The sequence below is a fragment of the Oncorhynchus kisutch genome, linkage group LG28 (genome assembly GCF_002021735.2).
Source record: "Oncorhynchus kisutch isolate 150728-3 linkage group LG28, Okis_V2, whole genome shotgun sequence".
Lineage (NCBI taxonomy): Eukaryota > Metazoa > Chordata > Actinopteri > Salmoniformes > Salmonidae > Oncorhynchus > Oncorhynchus kisutch.
This window is the reverse complement of record NC_034201.2, coordinates 19609751-19628122: the sequence shown is the minus strand read 5'-3', so window position 1 is coordinate 19628122 and position 18372 is coordinate 19609751.

The window sequence follows — 18372 nt, the reverse complement described above, 5'->3', positions numbered from 1 at the left end:
TTTGTAGATATTTACACGCCGGGGGAAACATGTTATTTTATTATACCAAACAATGGGGCTTACGCTGCGTCTGAAATGGGTCACAAACCGATTATAAATAGTTTTTTGTTTGTTTTTTTGACTACTTTCATTCTCTATTTTTAGACATAGTAAGGAGGTGTTTTTTAAAAACATTTATTTAATTTTTTATCTATGACAGAAGATACAGTGGTGAGCATCAATAAACACTGTTTTTTAATTATTCTCTAGGAACATCTCATAATATGCCTTTAAAACAAAAATGTCTGCTGATCCCAAACCATTCATGGACACACTGTGTGTGAAAGTGAGGACATTGACAGAGCATTATACACTGCTCAAAAAAATAAAGGGAACACTTAAACAACACAATGTAACTCCAAGTCAATCACACTTCTGTTAAATCAAACTGTCCACTTAGGAAGCAACACTGATTGACAATAAATTCCACATGCTGTTGTGCAAATGGAATAGACAACAGGTGGAAATTATAGGCAATTAGCAAGACACCCCCAATAAAGGTGTGGTTCTGCAGGTGGTGACCACAGACTACTTCTCAGTTCCTATGCTTCCTGGCTGATGTTTTGGTCACTTTTGAATGCTGGCGGTGCTTTCACTCTAGTGGTGAAATGAGACGGAGTCTACAACCCACACAAGTGGCTCAGGTAGTGCAGCTCATCCAGGATGGCATCAATGCGAGCTGTGGCAAGAAGGTTTGCTGTGTCTGTCAGCGTAGTGTCCAGAGCATGGAGGCGCTACCAGGAGACAGGCCAGTACATCAGGAGATGTGGAGGAGGCCGTAGGAGGGCAACAACCCAGCAGCAGGACCGCTACCTCCGCCTTTGTGCAAGGAGGAGCAGGAAGAGCACTGCCAGAGCCCTGCAAAATGACCTCCAGCAGGCCACAAATGTGCATGTGTCTGCTCAAACGGTCAGGAACAGACTCCATGAGGGTGGTATGAGGGCCCGACGTCCACAGGTGGGGGTTGTGCTTACAGCCCAACACCGTGCAGGACGTTTGGCATTTGCCAGAGAACACCAAGATTGGCAAATTCGCCACTGGCGCCCTGTGCTCTTCACAGATGAAAGCAGGTTCACACTGAGCACATGTGACAGACGTGACAGAGTCTGGAGACGCCATGGAGAACGTTCTGCTGCCTGCAACATCCTCCAGCATGACCGGTTTGACGGTGGGTCAGTCATGGTGTGGGGTGGCATTTCTTTGGGGGGCCACACAGCCCTCCATGTGCTCGCCAGAGGTAGCCTGACTGCCATTAGGTACCGAGATGAGATCCTCAGACCCCTTTTGAGACCATATGCTGGTGCGGTTGGCCCTGGGTTCCTCCTAATGCAAGACAATGCTAGACCTCATGTTGCTAGAGTGTGTCAGCAGTTCCTGCAAGAGGAAGGCATTGATGCTATGGACTGGCCCGCCCGTTCCCCAGACCTGAATCTAATTGAGCACATCTGGGACATCATGTCTCGCTCCATCCACCAACGCCACGTTGCAACACAGACTGTCCAGGAGTTGGTGGATGCTTTAGTCCAGGTCTGGGAGGAGATCCCTCAGGAGACCATCCGCCACCTCATCAGGAGCATGCCCAGGCGTTGTAGGGAGGTCATACAGGCACGTGGAGGCCACACACACTACTGGGCCTCATTTTGACTTGTTTAAAGGACATTACATCAAAGTTGGATCAGCCTGTAGTGTGGTATTCCACTTTAATTTTGAGTGTGACTCCAAATCCAGACCTCCATGGGTTGCTAAATTTGATTTCCATTGATCATTTTTGTGTGATTTTGTTGTCAGCACATTCAACTATGTAAAGAAAAAAGTATTTAATAAGAATATTTCATTCATTCAGATCTAGGATGTGTTATTTTAGTGTTCCCTTTATTTTTATGAGCAGTGTATTTAGCCTGGCTTACAGTGATCATTTGAAAAACATCAATACCCAGCAATTCCCCCTCCTACATGGTGATCCCAAAACAAATCCAACTTGACAGCTTGTGATAATTTTCTAGTGAGTTATAATGATGGATTTTAATGTGTCATTTTTATAAATATTAGATGTTATGCTTTTAGTTACGCACACACACACGCACGGAGGTATTCATTAATAAATAATGAAGGCAACAAGAACACCACTAACAGAACACTAGACACTAAGGTGCTTTGTCATCCTGAGACATTAGTAGTTTTACAGTCCTCCCAGGCCCACTGTGTGTAATTAGCCTGGCTGTCGCCACATCTCTAGGAATGAAAGGGCACCTCACGACCCCAGGGTCATGCGGGATCAAAGGTCACAGTGGAGCCATCATGAAAACTGGTGAGCACACATCAACATGCACACACACTCAGGCATGCACACACACTGAAGCAGGCAGGCACACATTGGCACACACAAATGCAGGCATGCATTTATCTTAAATGCATGCAATGTCTTTAATGTCCTTCGGTGTCACGGTAAAATATGCAAAGCAAATAAACTGGCTTAATAAAGCGGGGCACCACACCCTAATAGAGTATTCCCCCCTTAATCATATCACAATGAATTTTACTAGTTGAATATACACTCCAATATGATACTTCTTTGTACTACAACTTTCTGAAATATTGAGCCAATATCTCCTTAAATATGCACATAATTGCACAACCCACAAATACATTTTTCTGGACACTGGATAAAGTCAACCTATAGAATTATGTTTAGTTTTGTTAAGAGACTCCAGGAATGGACTTGTATAGAGCAGAATGTGGATATATACTTTTTTCATCTATCTACAGTGCCTTGCGAAAGTATTCGGCCCCCTTGAACTTTGCGACCTTTTGCCACATTTCAGGCTTCAAACATAAAGATATAAAACTGTATTTTTTTGTGAAGAATCAACAACAAGTGGGACACAATCATGAAGTGGAACGACATTTATTGGATATTTCAAACTTTTTAACAAAACAAAAACAGAAAAATTGGGCGTGCAAAATTATTCAGCCCCTTTACTTTCAGTGCAGCAAACTCTCTCCAGAAGTTCAGGGAGGATCTCTGAATGATCCAATGTTGACCTAAATGACTAATGATGATAAATACAATCCACCTGTGTGTAATCAAGTCTCCGTATAAATGCACCTGCACTGTGATAGTCTCAGAGGTCCGTTAAAAGTGCAGAGAGCATCATGAAGAACAAGGAACACACCAGGCAGGTCCGAGATACTGTTGTGAAGAAGTTTAAAGCCGGATTTGGATACAAAAAGATTTCCCAAGCTTTAAACATCCCAAAGAGCACTGTGCAAGCGATAATATTGAAATGGAAGGAGTATCAGACCACTGCAAATCTACCAAGACCTGGCTGTCCCTCTAAACTTTCAGCTCATACAAGGAGAAGACTGATCAGAGATGCAGCCAAGAGGCCCATGATCACTCTGGATGAACTGCAGAGATCTACAGCTGAGGTGGGAGACTCTGTCCATAGGACAACAATCAGTCGTATATTGCACAAATCTGGCCTTTATGGAAGAGTGGCAAGAAGAAAGCCATTTCTTAAAGATATCCATAAAAAGTGTCGTTTAAAGTTTGCCACAAGCCACCTGGGAGACACACCAAACATGTGGAAGAAGGTGCTCTGGTCAGATGAAACCAAAATGTAACTTTTTGGCAACAATGCAAAACGTTATGTTTGGCGTCAAAGCAACACAGCTCATCACCCTGAACACACCATCCCCACTGTCAAACATGGTGGTGGCAGCATCATGGTTTGGGCCTGCTTTTCTTCAGCAGGGACAGGGAAGATGGTTAAAATTGATGGGAAGATGGATGGAGCCAAATACAGGACCATTCTGGAAGAAAACCTGATGGAGTCTGCAAAAGACCTGAGACTGGGACGGAGATTTGTCTTCCAACAAGACAATGATCCAAAACATAAAGCAAAATCTACAATGGAATGGTTCAAAAATAAACATATCCAGGTGTTAGAATGGCCAAGTCAAAGTCCAGACCTGAATCCAATCGAGAATCTGTGGAAAGAACTGAAAACTGCTGTTCACAAATGCTCTCCATCCAACCTCACTGAGCTCGAGCTGTTTTGCAAGGAGGAATGGGAAAAAATCTCAGTCTCTCGATGTGCAAAACTGATAGAGACATACCCCAAGCGACTTACAGCTGTAATCGCAGCAAAAGGTGGCGCTACAAAGTATTAACTTAAGGGGGCTGAATAATTTTGCACGCCCAATTTTTCAGTTTTTGATTTGTTAAAAAAGTTTGAAATATCCAATAAATGTCGTTCCACTTCATGATTGTGTCCCACTTGTTGTTGATTCTTCACAAAAAAATACAGTTTTATATCTTTATGTTTGAAGCCTGAAATGTGGCAAAAGGTCGCAAAGTTCAAGGGGGCCGAATACTTTCGCAAGGCACTGTATCTGTAAAATACTAAAGCTGCATCTTTGGCGCATATTTCCAAAGAAAATGTTATCTATAATCAAAATTTGACAACATATCAACAATTCCCTCTATACATGTCTGGAAAATATATCTAAGGATAACTCACATCATTTGGTGAATGCAGTGCTTATGAAGCTGATTTAAATGAGCATCTGACTTTTGGGAAATGGCAGTTAAAGAGATTAAAGAGAAGTACAATGAATTTAGGCTAATAATTGTCAAACGCCTATTTAGACCCAATCTCTATAAGGTAAGTTACTACATAATGTCTAGTTTGTAACATTCTCTATGAAATGGGCTTTTACATTCTGTATGATTATTCAGAACAAAAAATATAAAACGCAACACTCAACTATTTCAAAGATTTTACTGAGTTACAGTTTATATAAGGAAATCAGTCAATTTAAATAAATTCATTAGGCCCTAATCTATGGATTTCACAAGACTGGGCAGGGGTGCAGCCACCCACTTAGCAGCCAGGCCCATCCACTGGGGAGCTAGGCCCAGCCAATCAGAATAAGAATAAGCATCCCACCACCTCATCTCAGATGATCTCGCAGGTGAAGAAGCCGGATTTGGAGGTCCTGGGCTTGCGTGGTTACACGTGGTCTGCAGTTGTGAGGCCGGTTGGACATACTGCCCAATTCTCTAAAACAACGTTGGAGGCAGCTTATGGTACAGAAATTAACATTCAATTCTCTGGCAATAGCTCTGGTGGACATTCCTGCAGTCAGCGTGCCAATTGCCCTCAAAACTTGAGACATCTGAGCCATTGTGTTGTGGGACAAAAAAACATTTGAAGTGGCCTTTTATTGTCCCCAGCACAAGGTACACCTATGTAAAGATCATACTGTTTAATCAGCTTCTTGATATACCACACCTGTCAGGTGGATGGATTATCTTGGCAAAGGAGAAATGCTCACTAACAGGTATGTAAACAAATAATAATATTTTTGTGCGTATGGAAAATGTCTGGGAGTTTTTATTTCAGCTCATGAAACATTGGACCAACACTTTACATGTTGCTTTTATATTTTTGTTCAGCGTACATGTAGTGAGCATAGATATGATGTATTTATGTCCATTTGAATGTGTTAAAATTAATTTAATTTTTATGATGGTAGTAGGATAAACTTAAGAAAATCTAAATTTACATCCAAGTTTTTGACATTTACATTTTTAGATAATAGAAATAAAGGACCAAAATACCTGCAAAAAATCTAAATTGATAAGTTGATGCAAAAATGTCATTTCAGCCTGTGGTGCCTCGCCTTAATGAAGCTAAGTAAGGCTGTCCTCTCTTTTACTTCATTACTGTAAGGTTGGAGGGTGAATGTGGCCCTTAGGACAGGGTCAAAGAAATGGTAACGGGTCGACTGTGAGTGACATTTCAGATGGAAATGACATAGATTGTGCCACCCACATGCCCCGTGGCATGGCATTGAATGGAGGCAATGTCAGCCTGATCTTATTTAGCTACAAAAGCTGCTGATAAACACCCCACCCCCAATGACACACAAACATACACACGCATGCATGCTTGTGTATATGCTTTAACACTCACACGCATGTACACGTGTGCACATACACACACATCTCTGACACACGTGATTGTCAACCTTATCTCACGTCAAGTGACAATTAACAAGACACGCCACCTTCCAGATGTGAATGCGCCATCCTAGCCACAGGTCAGGTTCAGCTGCGAGAGGTTTTAGTGAAATACATTCAGTTGTCTCATCGCGCTCGATGTCGCAGTACTGTCTGACATGGAAATGGCTGAAGGTCAAGCTGTCCTTGTTTGTATAAAAAAATAGAGAACAGAAATGTGTTTGTAGAACTAGAAAGTCGAAGAAAACTGTGATCACAATGTTCAGAACAAGTGAAGGTGCTTCTTATACCGCTGTCATAGTGAATATAACTATATTTCTAACAAAATGGGAACAAAACCAGCAAAACACTGAATTACAACTGTTGGGGAAGGCATTCACATCCACCTATAACCTCATAATAACAAAAGAGTACAACATCCAATTACCTTATTCATACATGGAGCAACGGCCTTTAGCTGTAACATTCAAATGGTCAACTCCAATATCACTCATACCGTAAAAAGTCACCATAAATAGTTTTCCCCCTCTAACAAGAGCTTATCTTGAACTGGGGCTATGTTTGATATGGGATCAGTTCTACATAAGTCATCTGAACTACAACTCCCAAGGAGAACGGAGATCAGATATGGAGGTCAAGCATCAAGGACAGTGAAGCTATTTAAAGGTAACGTTCTCAGTCAACGCAAAACAGAACGCCAATCTATCTTCCCTGTTTGCTATATCTTCGTGCGTCTTGTTTCATCCCTCTCTCTCCTTACCCTGCTATTTTAGGCTTTCCCCTGCTCCCCCCCCCCCCCGACATGCTGAAGAGGCAGCTGTGAGGAAGCAGGGTAATAAAAAGAAGAGCTAATGAAAGGTCGTAAGGGGTCAGCGTGCTCACATACCTTCACCGGACAAGGGGATGAGAGGTCAGCCATTCCAGGGAGACAAACTGTTTAACTTTTTGACTAGAGTGTGTCAAATGTTCGAAAGGTCGCAAGTAAGGGTGCAGGGTCATAACCCCTGGGTTAAGATTCCAAGTGCCCTGCGGGTCAGAGGTCAGAGAAGGAATGCTGTGTAATGGGGGGTTGGAAGTTTGGTCTCCATCCTCCTTTTCGACGAATGATCGAAGGCTGCAGTGTAAATGAACAGTTGTCTCTCCTTGTTTTACATTTGGGACGTCAACATACGATATGATGAATTTGTAATTCTAATGAAATATTTCAATAATGTAGACAGTTCATGGGTATATTGCGAGTATCAATATACTGAAAAATGTCCAAATCATAAGGACGTTTTCATTGAATTTTAAATTGAAAGGGGAATAGTAAGAAAACTCATTAAAGCTATTTTAGTTTTACATTTCAATAGCGATTTAGTTATCCCCTGAGTCGTTAGTTGAAAGCTTAGTTGAGCCTGACAAAATAAAACAATATTCAAAATTCCTCCACTTAACGTCGCAACAAAAATCACACCCGACAGTTAAAATGGATTTTTATTGTGAAATGATTGACATAAACTGTTGATTTGATTCCAAACAAAAATACTTCTCTCAATACCACACGCATCAAAGTGTTTTGCAAGTGACAAGATGTGTATTACATCAGTCATAGTGAAGGTGGATTATTGCCAACAATAAGACATTAAACCCATTTCCCCCTGTGTTTTAACTGTATCTGAGACATGTGACAGTTCAGATCTGCTGAAAAGCAGTAGGGGTAACACTGCCATCTTGAGGAGAACATTAAAAACAGACACCAACATGCAGTGTGCTGCAGGGGTACAACTCCCAGTAGAGGGCACTGCAATGGCACCTACCCAGTCCAATTCAACATGATTTCAACCCACTGCTAACAACAGAATTTAAAAATCTATTTGAAATGTAAAGTCCTTTTAGGAAATCATGCTGTATAAGAGGTGACAGTATACACACAAGTTAAGAGTGTAATAAAGTCACTTGGGGTAATTGATATACTTGATACACGGATGAATTCCTAACATCATTTGCTAATTCTCCTGGCCTGCTTATTGGATCTCAACTGTAATGAATAACTGGATAAAGCTGAAGAGACATGATACATCTGTGTGTTTCCAGTGGACTAGCCACCTCCTCCTCCTCATCCCAGCTGTCCCATTAGATTCATGAATCAAATTAGCTGCAGCAGATGAGTAACACCGATATGATCATTGGCAAAACATCAGATCAGGATTTGACCATGTACTCTAGCAAGTCTATCCATGTCAAACATACTGTACCAGGGATTAGTCTGTTTGAACCAATGGCAGCTAACTGCAGGACAGCAGCACACTGTCAGTCTGTAATGCTCAGAGTGTGGCATTATAGTAATGAATGGGTTTTAATAACTAACCTACCATATGAACTGCACTCCTCAGCTGTATATTAGCCTAATCAGTAGTCACAACAGAAAACATAGTTCATATTGGGTTAATAAATTGGATTTTCATTGCAGTACTGTTCGCTGACCAATTGATGGGTGTATTGTCTTTGTATCTGACATACTACAGTGCATTTGGAAAGTATTCAGACCCCTTAATGACAAAGCAAAAACAGGTTTTTAGAAAGTTCTGCACTTTGGCAGCGATTACAGCCTTGAGTCTTTTTGGGTATGACACTACAAGCTTGGTACACCTGTATTTGATGAGTTTCTCCCATTCTTCTGCAGATCCTCTCAAGCTCTGTCAGGTTGCATGCAGAGCGTTGCTGCAGAGCTGTTTTCAGGTCTCTCCAGAGAGGTTAGATCGGGTTCAAGTCCGGGCTCTGGCTGGGCCACTCAAGGACATTCAGAGACTTACCAAAACCACTCATGCATTGTCTTGGTTGTGTGCTTAGGGTCGTTGTCCTGTTGGAAGGTGAACCTTCGCCCCAAGTCTGAAGTCCTGAGAGCTCTGAAGCAGTTTTGTTTCATGCTCTGTTCATCTTTTCCTCAATCCTGTCTAGTCCCTGCTGCTGAAAAACATCCCCACAGCATGATGCTGCCACCACCATGCTTCACCGTAGAGATTGTGCCAGGTTTCCTCCAGATGTGACGCTTGGCATTCAGGCCAAAGTATTCAACCTTGGTTTTATCAGACCAGAGAATCCTTTAGGTGCCTTTTGGCAAACTCCAGGCGGGCTGTCATATGCCTATTACTGAGGGGTGTCTTCTGTCTAGCCACTCTACCATAAAGACCTGATTGGTGGAGTGCTGCAAAGATGGTTGTCCTGGAAAGTTCTCCCATTTCTACAGAGGAACTCTGGAGCTCTGTCAGAGTGATCATTGGATTTCTGGTCACCTCCCTGAAAAGGCCCTTCTCCACCGATTGCTCAGTTTGGCTGGGCGGCCAGCCTTGGTTCCAAACTTCTTCCAATTAAGAATGATGGATGCAACTATGTTCTTGGGGAGCTTCAAAGCTGCATACATTTTTTGGTACACTTCCCCAGGTCTGTGCCTCAATACAATCCTGTCTCGGGAGCTCTACGGACAATTCTTTCAATCTCATGGCTTGGTTTTTGCTCTGACATGCACTGTCAACTGTGTGACCTTATATAGACAGGAGTATGCCTTTCCAAAATCATGTCCAACCAATTGAATTTACCATAGGTGGACTCCAATCAAGTTGTAGAAACATCTCAAGGATGATCAATGGAAACAGGATGCAGGTGAGCTCAATTTCAAGTCTCAAAACAAAGGGTCTGAATACTTATGTAAATAAGGTATCTGTTTTTTCAGTTTTTTTTATCCGTTTTTTTTATTTTTTATATATTTGCTAATAAAAAACAGAAATACCTTATTTACATAAGTATTCAGACCCTTTGAGACTTGAAATTGAGCTCAGCTGCATCCTGTTTCCATTGATCATCCTTGAGATGTTTCTACAACTTGTTTGGAGTCCACCTCTGGTGAATTCAGTTGATTGAACATGATTTGGAAAGGTGCACACCTGTCTAAAAAAACGGTTTTTGCTTTGCATTATGGGGTATTGTGTGTAGCTTTAGAATCAGGCTGTAACGTAACGTGGAAAAAGTTAAGGGCCTGAATACTTTCCAAATGCACTGTATGTACACTGAATTAACAAAAACATTAAGAATACCTGCTCTTTCCATGACAGACTGACCAGTTGAATCCAGGTGAAAGCTATGATCCCTTATTTATGTCAATTGTTAAATCCACTTAAACAGTGTAGATGAAGGGGAAGAGACAGGTTAAAGAAATATTTTTAAGCCTTGACACAATTGAGAAATGGATTGTGTATGTGTGCCACTCAGAGGGTGAATGGGAAAGATAAAAGACTTAAGTGCGTTTGAACGGGGTGTGGTAGTATTTGCCTTGAGCACCGGTGTGTGTTAAGAACTGCTAGGTTTTTTATGCTCAACAGTTTCTCGTGTGTATCAACAATGGTCCACTACCCAAATCACATCCAGACAACTTGACACAACTGTGGGAAGCATTGGAGTCAACATGAGCCAGCCTCACTGTGCAATGCTTTCGACATCTTGTAGAAATGTTACCTATTCTGTTAAAAACAATGATTAATCCAATAACATTATCATATACCACGCAATAGACAGCATATCTTACGGTATCTTGCCGTGCAGTGAGCAAAGCTGCTGCTATGTGTGTCGGAGTGAGAGTGATGACAAAGGAGTTTGAGTCTTGCTCCAGCACACTAATCTAAATCCTGCCCCCCAGGCAGAAGGAGCCTAGCGTGAAGGCCACAACACACAGACAGACATGCAACGCTCAGCTGAAGGAGTCATACACAGCTCCAATGGATTTACAAGCGATACGGCTATCTCTCTGAACCCTGACAAATGCATGCATTTTACATGAGTGGAAAAAGGTGACATAAGGTATATAACTGCTACATCACACATTACATTAGCCCGCTGAGCTTAAGACTAGGCACTAGTTCAGTGAGCTACTGCAAGTCTCCAGGTCTCAAGCGACTTCCCAGCAAACCAAAAGTGGTTCTGTGAAAGTACTCATTCTTTAGGTCGTCCAGTCGTGCTGATGATTATAGAATGATTATATAAAACATTCACCTAATGTTGCAAAACTGTTTTCTAGAACACGTTTAATCTGTTCTATATTAAAACATTTGGGGGGGGGGTACTGTTACCCCCTTTTCTCCCCAATTTCATGATATCCAATTGGTAGTTACAGTCTTGTCCAATCGCTGAAACACCCGTACGGACTCGGGCTTCTTGACACATGCTTGCTTATCCTGGAAGCCAGCCGCAGCAATGTGTCGGAGGAAACACCATACAGCTGGTGAACGAAGTCAGCGTGCATGCGCCCAGCGCCACAAGGTAGCTAGGGCGCGATGGGACAAGAACATCCCAGTCAGCCAAACCGTCCCCTAACCAGGACGACGCTGGGCCAATTTTGCGCCGCGTCATGGGTCTCCCGGTCACGGGTGGCTGCGACACAGCCCGGGATCAAACCTGCAACTGTAGTGACGCCTCTAGCACTGCAATGTAGTAGACTGCTGCGCCACTCGGGAGGCCCCTAATCTGTTCTTTAAAGACTCCCAGAATGTTTTATTAGGTTGTGGGAATAATCTGGTGGGAAAATGGTGGGAACATCACAAAATAAACTGCCAAATTGTGCAGACAATTCTACAATGTTTATTTTAGGGTGCACAAAACAGTAACCTGATGTTACAAGAACACTTGTCATCTGTTCTTTAAAAGGTTTCAGAATGTTTCATTAAGTTGTGAGATCCGTCTGGTGAGAACATTGTGGGATATCACAAACGATATGTTCCCAGAACACAAAAACTGTCAAGTTGTGCAGATGATTCTACAATGTTTCTTTTAGGGTGCAAAAACATTCACCCGATGTTTCAAGAACGTTCCCAGAACCCATTGTGTCTGTTCTTTAAAGTTTCCCAGAACATTTAATTAGGTTGTGGGAACAGTGTGGGTACATGACAAGTGATAGTTTCCCAAAACACAAAATATGCTCAGTTTTGATGACATTCACGCAATGTTTAAGTTAGTTTGCAAAGGACATTCATATAATGTCATCCCCCTCTTCAAAGGGTGAGACACTCTAGACCCAAACTGTTATAGACCTATATCCATCCTGCCCTGCCTTTCTAAAATCTTCAAAAGCCAAACAAATCACCGACCATTTCGAATCCCACCGTACCTTCTCCACTATGCAATCTGGTTTCCGAGCTGGTAATGGCTCAGCAATGCTCAAGGTCATAAACGATATCATAACCGCCATCGATAACAAACAATACTGTGCAGCCATCTTCATCGACCTGGCCAAGGCTTTCGACTCTGTCAATCACTGCATTCTTATCGGCAGACTAAATAGCCTTGGCTTCTCAAATGACTGCCTCGCCTGGTTCACCAACTACTTCTCAGACAGAGTTCAGTGTGTCAAATCGGAGGACATGTTGTCCGGACCTCTGTCAGTCTCTATGGGGACGACATAGGGTTCAATTCTCGGGCCGTCTCTTTTCTCTGTATAGATCAATGATGTCGCTCTTGCTGCTGGTGATTCTCTGATCCACCTCTACGCAGACGACACCATTCTGTACACATCTGGCCCTTCTTTTGACACTGTGCTAACAAACCTCCAAACGAGCTTCAACGCCACACAAAACTCCTTCTGTGGCCTCCAACTGCTTTTAAATGCCAGTAAAACTAAGTGCATGCTCTTCAACCGATTGCTGACCGCACCCTCCCGTCCGACTAGCATCACAACTCTGGATGGTTCTGACATAGAATATATGGACAACTACAAATACCTAGGTGTCTGGCTGGACTGTAAACTCTCCTTCCAGACTTAAGCATCTCCAATCCAATATTAAATCTAGAATCGGCTTCCTACTTCGCAACAAAGGTTCCTTCACGCATGCCACCAAACATACCCTCGTAAAACTGACTATCCTACTGATCCTCTACTCAGCAAGCTGGATGTAGTCTATCATAGTGTCATCCGTTTTATCACCAAAGCCCCATATACGACCCACCACTGCAACCTGTATGCTCTCGTTGGCTGGCCCTCACTACATATCCGTTGCCAAACCCACTGGCTCCAGGTCATCTGTATGTCTTTGCTAAGTAAAGCCCCGCCTTGTCTCAGCTCAGTGGTCACCATAGCAACACCCACCCAGAGCATGCGCTCCAGCAGGTATATTTCACTGGTCATCCCCAAAGCCAACACTTCCTTTGGCCGCCTTTCCTTCCAGTTCTCTGCTGCCAATGACTGGAACGAATTGCAAAGATCTCTGAAGCTGGAGTCTTATACAGTATCTCCCTCTCTTACTTTAAGCATCAGCTGTCAGAGCAGCTATCACTGTACCTGTACACAGCCAAACTGTTAATAGCACACCCAACTACCTCCTCCCCATATTATTACTTACCCTCTTGCTCTTTTGCACCCCAGTATCTATACTTGCACTGTCACGTTCTGACCTTTATTTCCTGTGTTTTGTATTTAGTTAGTATGGTCAGGGCGTGAGTTGGGTGGGCAGTCTATGTTTGATTTTCTATGATTTGGGGTTTTCTATGTTTCGGCCTAGTATGGTTCTCAATCAGAGGCAGGTGTCATTAGTTGTCTCTGATTGAGAATCATACTTAGGTAGCCTGGGTGTCACTGTGTGTTTGTGGGTGATTGTTCCTGTCTTTGTGTTTGCACCAGATGGGACTGTTTTAGGTTTTCTCACATTTGTTGTTTTTCTTAGTTATCTCATGTGTAGTTTCTTTATAAATTAAAGAATATGAATAACCACCACGCTGCGCTTTGGTCCGCCTCTCCTTCAGATGAAGAAAACCATTACATGCACATCATTGTCTGCACATCTATCACTCAAGTATTAATGCTTAAATTGAAATTATTTTCACCTCTATGGCCTATTTATTGCCGACCTCCTTACTCTTCTACATTTGCACACACTTGTTCTCAACTGTCCTACCTGGTTAAATAAAGGTGAAATAAAAAAAATACTAAATGTTGTAAGAATGTTGACAGATCACCTGGTCTAAGTTCTTTAAAGGTTCCCATAACATTTAATTATGTTATGGGAGTTTAGGATGTTACAAGAATATTATTGTGATATTCACATAGGTTGCACAGAACATTCCCACAATGTGGCACAATGTTCCATAATATCCAAAATAGTCTGTATTTATGTTGTAGATAGCCTCCATTCATGTTCACGCAATATACAATTAACCTTGTCTTGGAGGTCCTCAGAACATCTCAAACATTTAGTTAATGTTATATTTAAGTTTGACAGACTATTACTACAATATTCTCAGCATAGAAATGTGTATCTCCATAAAGCATACTCTACCAAAAGAGAGGATGTCTTTATTTCATCCAGATTTATAAATCCAGGTAGAACTGCAAATTTAGACTAACTGTAAAATGTTTTAACATTGTGTAAAAGATAGACCTAATATAATTTCAACTTTGAGACACTTGATATGGTCGCCCGTCTTATTTTTCATTATCTGAAAAGTACCTTCTAAATACGGGCCCAGAAGTATGCAGCATATAAAGACGATGGTTGAGTGATGGTGAAAAACCCACTTACCAGTATTTCCCTGGGTTAGTTATGTAGAAGGCTAAAAAAGAAGCATGGAATTCCTGATGTTACAGCCTGAATTTAAAATGGATTAAAATGTGATTTTGTGTCAAATCGCAGAACATGTGGCAAGGAAATTAACTTTTTGTCCTAAATACAAATCTTTATGCTTCGGGCAAATCCAACACAACACATCACTGAATGCCACTCTTCATATTTTCAAGCATGGTGGTGGCCGCATCATGTTATGGGTATGCTTGTGTTGTGACGTTGTATTAGTTAATGTGATGACTGTTGTTCATCGAATGATTAAAGTTTCTATTTGCGTGATTAACCTGGGGCACCATGGGAAAACTCGTTTTTATTGAGTTTCTAACTCCAAGAATATCAGAATATCGATTTTACAACAGCCGCTTATTAACCAGTTGCCTCTACCAATCTCATTCTGAACGTCGAATAGCCCGTGAATCTGCACGGACCCGGGTCTCACCAATGAGTTCGTACCACACCAATCTTAGTTGAATATTTATTTACTCAAAAGCTAAAATGATGATAAAAGATACACATAGACAAAACACATTATAGGCTATTGATTAGAACTTAGTATAACGGGCCAACACACTATGGCCCGTGTTACCCACAATGGGGATTACAAAAGAGAGAGGAAAAAGAAAGTACACAAGAGAAATATACATTTGGGTGAATTTGTTCAGCTATGCTATTCTAACCCTAGCCTCGCCCCAAACTGCCGCTCTTATGGGTCAGAACAATAATGATGTAATTACGTGGGAATGATCTCTGAGGATTCTCTGTGTAGGCCTTCAGGCTGCTCGATGGCGCACTACTCCAGCGCACCTCTCTGGTCGTCCTCCCGATGTCAGTGTCCTTTTGGCTTAAGCGTCTGTTCCCTCACCCTTTGCTCTGGAAGGGGTCTTCTGAGGACAGACAGCTCTGTAGCTCAGAGCTCACAGCATAGGAATGAAACCCTTTAGATACCACGATTCGATGGGAGATGAAGGCTAGTTGGTTCGACTTGAATTCACCCACTTAGACACAGCTACTCATCCATAGCTTGGGTAGAAAAGGATTTCTTTGTCTTCAAACTTGCGTTGAGTTCTGGGTTCGTTGACCTTTTAGACCTTACTGCAGCTTGGGTCACGTAGTCTCCTGTAAATTCTATACTCACAGGTTTTATACCCTTGGGTCAGAAGTGGGCATAACCGCCTTTAGGGCAATTCTCTGGGCGTACCAAGTTAATGAGGCAAGGTCTAGATTTGATTCAAATCCAATTTTAGACAACTAACTTAACATTTCATCTTCCCCAAAACATTCTCTTAGATTTTGATATTTTCCATACAACGTACAATGTATAAACATCAAACATATACTAGGAAAACTCTTCACATTACAATGTTTTTGTAATAACGTCATCTATTAACCTTTAATAACAAAACAAAAATGACATACATTTTCATATTCCATCTATCGTCATGACCACCATTGTGGCTGACGTAAACCATTGTTCCAAAGTCCCTTTATTTCATGTTTAATGTTCTGAGGCTGGTTCTCCATAGTAACAGGGCAAAGGAATTTGTCTGAGGCCAAGGATTTACCAGCGGACTGAGGGGTCATTAAAAAAAACACATCTTCAGACCCTTAGAGCTCTCCTCCTCTGTTGGGGTTGAGAGATAATCTGTAGGGTTGTGGTCTCCTGTAACCTGACCTGGTCAGGACAGTCATGACACTTGTCATCGGCAAGGGAGTTTTTTTAAGGATAAAAATAAACAGAATAGAGCTAAGCACAGGCAAAATCAGAGAGAAAAATTCACCTTTCAGCAGGATAATAACATAAAACACAAGGCCAAATATACACTGAAGTTGCTTACCAAGACGAAATTGAATGTTCCTGAGTGGCCTAGTTACAGTTTTGACTTAAATAGGCTTGAAAATATATGGAGAAACTTGAAAATGGCTGTCTAGCAATGATTAGCAAACAACTTGACAGAGCTTGAATAATTTTTTCAAGAATAATGTGAAAATATTGTAAAATCCAGGTGTGCAAAGCTCTTAGAGACTTACTGTACCCAGAAAGACTCACAGCTGTAATCACTGCCAAAGGTGATTCTAACATGTATTGACTCAGGGGTGTTAATACCAATGTAGATGAGATATTTCTATATTTCATTTTCAATACGTTTGCAAAAATGTATAAAAACATGTTTTCACTTTGTCATTATCGGGTATTGTGTGGAGATGGGTGAGAGAGAAAAACATATTTATTCCATTTCTAATTCAGGCTGTAACACAACAATATCTGGAAAGGGTCAACGGGTATGAATACTTTCTGAAGGCCCTGTAGTTTAATGTTCTGGGAACCTTTAAAGAACTCAGAAAGGCTGTTTTGTGCGTCCTGATTGTGAATGTTTCTGAATGTTATTCCAAGGATATTTCATTTAAGAGATAAAACAAATCAAATAAAAAATGTCATTATCAAAAACATTATTGGTATGTTTTTGTGATGTTATCATCCAAATGTTAGAACAAAACCCTATCTAGAACTTAATGGGAATCTTAGCTAATGTTCTGGGAATGTTCCCGTTTTGCTGGGTTATCATACATATACAGTGAGTGTACAAAATATTAAGGACACCATCCTAATATTGAGTTGCACCCCCCTTTTTTCCATCAGGACAGCCTCAATTCGTTGGGGCATGAACTCTACTAGGTGTTGAAAGCATTCTACAGGAAAGCTGGCCTACAGTATTTTGACTCCGTTTCTTCCCACAGTTGTGTCAAGTTGGCTGAATGTCCTTTGGATGGTGGACCATTCTTGATACACACGGGAAACTGTTGAGCTTGAAAAATGCAGCAGCGCTGCAGTTCTTGACACAAACCGGGGCGCCTGGAGCCTACCACATCACCCCGTTCAAAGGCTCTTAAATCTTTTGTCTTGCCCATTCACCTTCTGAATGGCACATATACACAATCCATGTCTCAAGGCTTAGAAATCCTTCTTCAACTCATCTCTTCCCTTTCATCTACACTGATTGAAGCGGATTTAACAAGTGACATCAATAAGGGATCATAGCTTTCACCTGGATTCACCTGGTCAGCCTATGTCAAGGAAATAGCAGGTGGCCTTAATGTTTGGTACACTCAGTGTATGTGTTATCAGTGCTGACAGCAAGACATGTCGTTTTAAACATTTCAGACCTAATTCTGTTGCAGTGACCCTGTCATAGCCAGATGGAAAATGGTGTTAATGTCTGGATTAAAGACAAAGGGGTGAGTGATGAGTAGATGAGAGTAGATGCCCTGTAAACAAATACAGCAGACAGATCTGGGTTCAAATAGGTCTGACAACATATACTGTACACCCATTCCCTTGCCTGAGAAGACAGTGACTTGAGGCAGACGTGGACAAGAGAATAGGAGGGCCGCAGACCAGAAATTCAATACACATGTGCCCAAGAATAGAGAAATGTGCTGAAGTTGTTAGTGATGGAGTAGAAGTACAGTGGAGGACAGGGAGAGGAAGGATTCACAGAGGATTAACCCTGCGCCTCACATCAATAATAATACAAATAATGTTAGTTTTCTGAGGGCAATCCTCTACGGAACCTCTGCTTAGAGTAAATGGGCCATATAGCCTAGTGACAACAGATATATATATATATATATATGTGTCATATCTGTCCTTGGAATGGAGAAATAATATCACTTTAATGCTTACAATTCTATTTAGAGATTGACAGGATTTGTTTAAGAAAGATG